The sequence below is a fragment of the Octopus sinensis genome, linkage group LG2 (genome assembly GCF_006345805.1).
Source record: "Octopus sinensis linkage group LG2, ASM634580v1, whole genome shotgun sequence".
Taxonomy (NCBI): domain Eukaryota; kingdom Metazoa; phylum Mollusca; class Cephalopoda; order Octopoda; family Octopodidae; genus Octopus; species Octopus sinensis.
In genome coordinates, this window is record NC_042998.1 from 39195236 (window position 1) to 39202143 (window position 6908).

At 38.9% G+C, this 6908-nt stretch overlaps 1 protein-coding gene across 2 annotated transcripts in view; it reads right to left on the reverse strand.

The window, feature by feature from the left end:
• LOC115232553 (cadherin-23-like) overlaps window positions 1–4478 on the reverse strand; it is a 137942-nt gene extending 133464 nt beyond the window's left edge. Inside the window, exon 1 of one of the 2 annotated variants that reach the window (XM_029802496.2) lies at window positions 3981–4478. The gene's annotated coding sequence lies outside the window, so the exon portion shown is untranslated. The remainder of the gene's footprint in view (window positions 1–3980) is intronic. The other variant, XM_036512221.1, reaches the window with a different exon arrangement.
• Between the last annotated feature and the right edge of the window lie 2430 nt (window positions 4479–6908).

Below are 6908 nucleotides of genomic sequence, written 5' to 3' on the forward strand. Positions count from 1 at the left end.
GTGCAAAAACTGATGAAACAAAATCCCATTGTAATTGTTCAGAAACTAGAAGAGAAGCTTGAATTTCATCAGTTAACCATTCATCGACATCTGTGTGCCATCGGAAAAGTCAGAAAATTGGGTCAATGGGTTCCTCGAAAACTTTCCAAGTCTAATCGTGTGCAGAGAGTGAATATGTGCTCTCCTTTGCTGTCATGTCTCACGAATGAACCTTTTTTCGACCGAATAGTGACTGGTGACGAGAAATCGGTTCTCTATAAAAATGTCAAGTGCTGAAGACAGTGAACAGGGAAAGGAGAAACACTGGTAGTCTACAAAATCATTTGGACGGAAAAAATATGAATTCTGTAGACGAGGTCAAAACAGTTGTAGAGGAGTATTTTTCGTCATGGAAATGTGAATTTTGGAAGTCTACCAGAGAGATCGCAGAGCATTGAAGAAAATGAAAGAGAGTATATTTTAGAATCTAAAATATAAGTAGAAATCCACAAAGTAAAAATTGATGCATACATTGTCACTTCCATTATAGCTTTGAAAAAAAGCTGTTAAAATCGAACTGCACTCTTCAAAACTTCCACTAAGAATAAGTACAATTACTATAAGAATAATTACTACACGTGGGTGTTTTGTCCATCATCCTTAAACAAACCTTATTCAGAGACCTTTTGAGCAGGATGGGTTACTCAACTTGTATTTCTCTACACGAAGTAAAAATTGATGCATGCATGGCATCAATTTATGGTGCAAACAAAGGTGAATAGTTCAAGAAGTTCACTTTGCATTTACAAAGTCTCAGCTTTGATCCAACTTTCGTGTTATGTGGACAAGAGATGTCTATCATAATCTCAGACAAACCCAAGTGTTGATTGCCATATTGAAACAATTATCAGTCTACTGATGATTATTTTATCAATGCTAGAGTGACAAAGAGCTAAGTCGACTTCGGTTGGGTTGACATCAGAAAGTCAAGTGAGGCCACTAAGTAGAGGGTCATCCCATAAATAATGCGGTTTTTAATACTTCTTTTATTTTCCAAAATTAAAATAAAGTTCTTTTTCAATCTAAAATTTAGCTGAAATAAACTAAGTCCTCTAATCTAAAATGATGTCAAAATGTCTTGTGTGACAATTTTTTCCATCACCTGAGCACTGTATTGTAGTGCACCTGAGCACTGTTTGTATTGCACCTGAGCACTGTATTGTGGTGCACCTGAACACTGTTTGTGGTGCACCTGAGCACTGTATACAATAATTTCATTATTATTATTGTTAGCTGGTGAAATACTTTTGTTTTCACACATTTGTACCAAAGCAAAAAAAGATTGATCAGTCACTGCTATGGAACCGGGATTTTATTTTAAAATCAATGATTAGACTTATTACAACATGTCAAAGTATTTTCCATGTCAAGAAATATTAAAATATCTTATCACCTCTTCCCCAATCAAGAGGCTCTGCAACAAGACAGAAACCTTGAGCATCGAATTACATTTCAAGCAAACTAACATGTACTCTACCAACAATCAATGAAGCCAATAAAACACCGATCAACTACTAAGGTTGATCCCATTCACTTTTCTGTCCCCAAAATGTGTGGCTGTCTCACATGAATCTTTATTAATGATATCAAGAAGAGTCCTCAATGGGCAGAACCATAGGAACACGCCAGACAAAACAGTTTATAGTATCTATTTCAGTATTTAAAATCTTTCTGAGATCAAATTTATCCCTCATCCTTCTGGGGCTCTCACACACACGTGTGTGTGTGTGTGTGTGTGTGTGTGTGTGTGTGTGTGTGTGTGTGTGTGCATGTATGTATGTCTCTTCTATTTTTAATTATTATAAATCTTCCACTGAGGAGAGAGACGGTTTCCAACAAAGATACAAGGCTCCATCTTTAGGGTGTAGTTAACACACAAATTCAGATTTGAAACTTGAGAAAACTCTTGCTTAATTTTACTGTTCCACTCACATGTATATATATATATATACATATACAAACATACATACATATAAAGATTTTTTACAAAAAGTTAAGATAAAGAAGAAAAAGCTTTTTAGAGAGTAGAATGGTACTAACCTTTAGGAAGGAATTTCACAAATTGTATACTCACAGTTAGAAATTCCTTCCTAACAGTTCGAACCATTCTACTCTCTGAAAAGTTTTTTTCTTAATCTTAACTTTTTGCAAAAAACTTTATATATATATATATATATATATATATATCATCATCATCATCATTTAACATCCGTTTTCCATGCTAGCATGGGTTGGACGGTTTGACCAGGGTCTAGGAAGTCAGGAGACTGCACCAGGCTCCAGTCTGATTGGGCAGTGTTTCTACAGCTGGATGCCTTTCCTAAAGCCAACCACTCTGCTTTTTACGTGCCACCAGCACAGGGACCAGAGGAGGCTGGCAATGGCCACAATCGGTTGGTGTTTTTTACATGCCACTGACATGGAAACCAGTCAAGGCGGCGCTGGCATCGGCCACGTTCGGATGGTGCTTTTTATGTGCCACCAGCACGGGTATCATATCTACAATTTTTATCTGATTCTCATTTTGATGTTGATGTACTTGACTCAATAGGTCTCCTCAAGCACACCAGGTTGCCCTACGATCCAAGGTAATTTTGAAAAGGCCGGAGCTGGTTATGCGAAACTGGTGTAGGATACAGCCATGAACTTACTTTATTTGTTGGGCCCTTGCAGTCACAGCATATCTCAGTCTTTCATCATTTGAGAGACAAATACGGGACAAAATACCAAAAGAAGTCTAACCCCTCCTCAGTTGCCGACTGTTTATTACTCCCTCTACATTTTTCTCTCTTCTTTTCATTCTGTATCCTTTCAAAATTTCTCCCAGGCGTTACCCATTACAATGAGTCTTGGCCTAACACCCCTTAATGTTTGTCTTTGTCAATTGTTTACTCTGTACGTCCAATCTGGTGTCGTTTGTTCGTTCAAAGCCCTCACTCTCCAGAAATTTTATATTTTAAAAATTTCTGGATGCTGCCGTTTAATGATGTTTTCTTCTATTGTTGTTGAAAGCTCGAAATATGGAGTAATAAACAGTCGACAACTGAGAAGGGGTTACACTTCTTTTGCTATTTTGTGCTTACGTATTTTTCACTAATTGGTGATGTCCAATTCTTATTGTATATTTTTTGGTAATTTGTCCTGTACTTATCGCACGAGTGTCTACGTAATTTTCACTCGTTCGTGATGTCCTGTACTTGATGTATTTTATATTTATAATCGAACGCTATGCAGCCTCATCTACAGTAAGTTTCTACTTGTGTGCGTGTGTGTGTGTGTGTGTGTATGTGTGTCGTTGTGTCTGTCTGTCCCTCACAACCGTTTGGCAATCGGTGTTGGTTTGTTTACCTCCCAGTGACTTTGTGATTCGACAAAAGAGACCGATAGAATAAGTACGAGGCTTAGAAAGTCCTGTGGCCTATTCATTCAACTAAAAATTCTTCAAGATAGTGCCCCAGCATGGCCGCAATCTAATGACTGAAACAAGTAACAAATACATATATAGAAATATATAGTCGACCAGCCTCTCCCTCAAAATTTCACGTCGTGTGCCAAGAGAGGAAAGGAATTTATATACGTATATATTTTGCGATGCTAATAACTTCTGCCTCAGAAAACGGCGTTAGTCGAGCACAGAGCGTAATTTGAAATTAAATAAAGGACAGAAGAACAGGAAAATTAGGCAACGAACTTCATTAGCTTACAGTCGTTTTTGCTACAGGAGGCAGTGCGGTCAGAAATGAGTGCTTGTGCATCACCCTATAGCTACTGTTTTATGTGTGTGTGTGTACACATATATATTTCTTTATTGACCAGAAGAATTGGTAAAAGAGATACACGCTACCATTTTGCTTCACACTACGTAGTGTTAAAACATTAAAAAAGATCAATATAAGTTTAAAAAAATAAACTGAACCAGAAGGTAAATTAGGGTGACTTACTTCTTTGACTGAAGATAACTGTGTGTAAATAGGCCCGTATGTATATAGTCAATATATCCCTTGTATTGATCCTTTCTTGTGAGAAACGTTGAATTTAGATTAGAGATACTCCATTGCTTAAAAACCTCAAACAATTTCGGGAGGTCAATGGAATTAGTTTTACGAACGAAGATTCCCTTAATCTCTTCGCTTTTCACTAAATTTAGAAACACTCACAGCTAATGATGTGGAAGCCCAAGGTCTATTCAGGATTGAGACAACAGGAAGATTGGAAAAAAACAAAAATCGTGTGTAATCACATGTATCAACGCATAGACAGATATGTCCACACATACGCAAGCACGTCTCGGTGTGTGTGTGTGTGTGTGTATTAGAATACAATTTCAAAATAACCAGTTTAAAAATCAACTCCCACTTGGTAACTTGTTTTCTATTTTCTTGTTGGGTGGGGAGGGAGGCGGGTATAATTTTTGGTTTCTGTTTTTGCCGTCAATAATTTCACATAAGTGGCTACGCACACAAAACATGACAAATATTTCCTTACATATATACAAGTATACATACATACGACCTTAGGAACTGTCACAGAGAATGAGACGATTATTTCCACTTGCATAGGCGCATAGTCATTCACACAATTACACTCACGTACATACACATTTATACATGACGCAAATCATATAAACACACACACACATACACACGCACACACACATGCAGGCAGTGGTGCCTCCGAACAAGAAATGAGATGTGTAAAGACACATCAGAAGTGCGGGACCTGTTAAACCGGCTTGTCAACATATTTTCGTTATGATAAACCAGTCTAACAGAGAATTGTATGACTTAACAAAACAGTTGAGATAACTACAATAGGGAGAGGAGGAGGAGAAGGAAAATTAGAAAACGAAGGAAATGAATTAGGATCGCAACTGTCAATCAAACATCTTGGACAAGAGTGACCGCTGCTGTTATTATTTTCTTTGTCCATGAGGTTATTATGTGTAGCCCCCGGTCAGTCTTGATTGAGTATACACATTTGGATGTCATCTCTTGCTAATCGAGCGATTACGTAGAGATTCTACAGTTGAGCTGTTGACATTAGTGCTGCTATTTTGGTTAGTTTAGTAACCCTGAACTCTTACAATGATTTGTTGCATTCAACTCGGCCAAGACAGTTGAAGCAATCGAAATATTGTTATTCATTTAAAACGGCATCTTAGCAGAATCATTAAAATTGTATTTAACACTGAAGTATAAAAGGTTGTTATCAAATGTGCTCCTCAGGTGTTCTGCGCAACGCAGCAGCTGAGCAAGAGTCTTTCTTGTGCATGGCGCAAAGGATTGTCCAGCAGCTGACCTGGCTACACCAAGCACAAACAAGGAACCTTGCCCACCACTATGCAAGACCACCACAGTCACACCCAAATTCGGTATGTGACACTCTAATTGTATACATAAGGCAACGTAATATAGTCATATACAATATATATTGCCCACACGGATGCTCCAAACCACATAGGCAAGTTTGAAGATTGCCTCACAAGAATTAAAGAAATCCTCATGAATCTGGAACACCACGTGACCATATTTCTTATGGGTGATTTCAACTTCCCCAACGACAACTGGCCCGAAGGTCTCATACTCTCAGGAATGACTCATTGCAAGCAAGCACAAGTGGAGTGCCTGCTCAACCTCACCAATGCCCTATTCATGGAGCAAGCTGTACTCAGACCAACTAGGGCGAATAACATTCTGGATCTCTGCTTCACGAACAATATGGACATCATTTATGATGTGAAAGTGACACCGACATTAGTCTTGGATCACAACATAATAGAGCTGTCTATGTTTGGGCCGAAAGTAACCAGAGACATACAGCCTAAAGGAAGCACCCGAAATCTCTCCAATCTGAACTTCCACAAAGCAGATTGGAAATCGATCCAAAAAGAGATCCTCAGAGAGGACTGACCGAAATGTCTCTCCACACTGGACATTGACATGAAACTAGAATGTTTCATGTCTTCTGTGCAAGCCGTATGCCAGAATTATGTCCCAGAGCACAAGGCCAAAACAAATAGGAGCAAGATTCCAAGAGACAGGAAGATCCTCATGAGACGATGGATGAAGATTACAAATCGACTCAACCAACATCCCAAAAGTAGCGAAAGATCCCACCTAAAAACAACACTCATGGAGATCGAAAAAAGGCTGCAACAATTCTATGTGAGAGAGAAAGCAGACAAAGAAGTCTGGGTTATAAGAACATTAAGTCAAACCCAAAGGCATTCTTTCATTATGCGAAAGAAACAGCCTCAGTGCACTACAAGATAGGACCCCTCCTCCAACTAAGATCAGTAAGGTACTGAATGACCAGTTCAAAAGTGTCTTTACCACCCCGTTGGAACACAGACAAGTGAACGAGCCAATGGACTTCTTTGCCACCTCACCTATAACCAGCGAGGCAGTTACAATGGAATACATCGACATTAGCGAAGAAGATATACTATTAGTCATAGATGAAGTGGACACAAACTCAACTGCTGGTCCAGATGGTTTCCCAGCAATCCTCCTCAAATCGTGTAAGCATGCCCTGGCAAAACCCCTCCAGATTCTCTTCCAGAGCTTTCTTAAAAATGGCAAACTGCCAAGCAACAGGAGGGAATAATATGCCCAATACATAAAGGGGGGAGTAGAGAAGATGCCAAAAACTATAGGCCTATCTCTCTGACTTCACACATCAGCAAAGTCATGGAACGGATAGTCAGAGGGAAACTAATCGCATTCCTTGAAGAAAATAACTTGTTGAGTGATACCCAGCATGGTTTTCGACCAGGTAGGAGCTGTCTGACCCAGCTATTACAACATTATGACTGGGTGTTGAGGCAGTTACTCAACAAATCAAATGAGGACGTAATATGCCTTGATTTT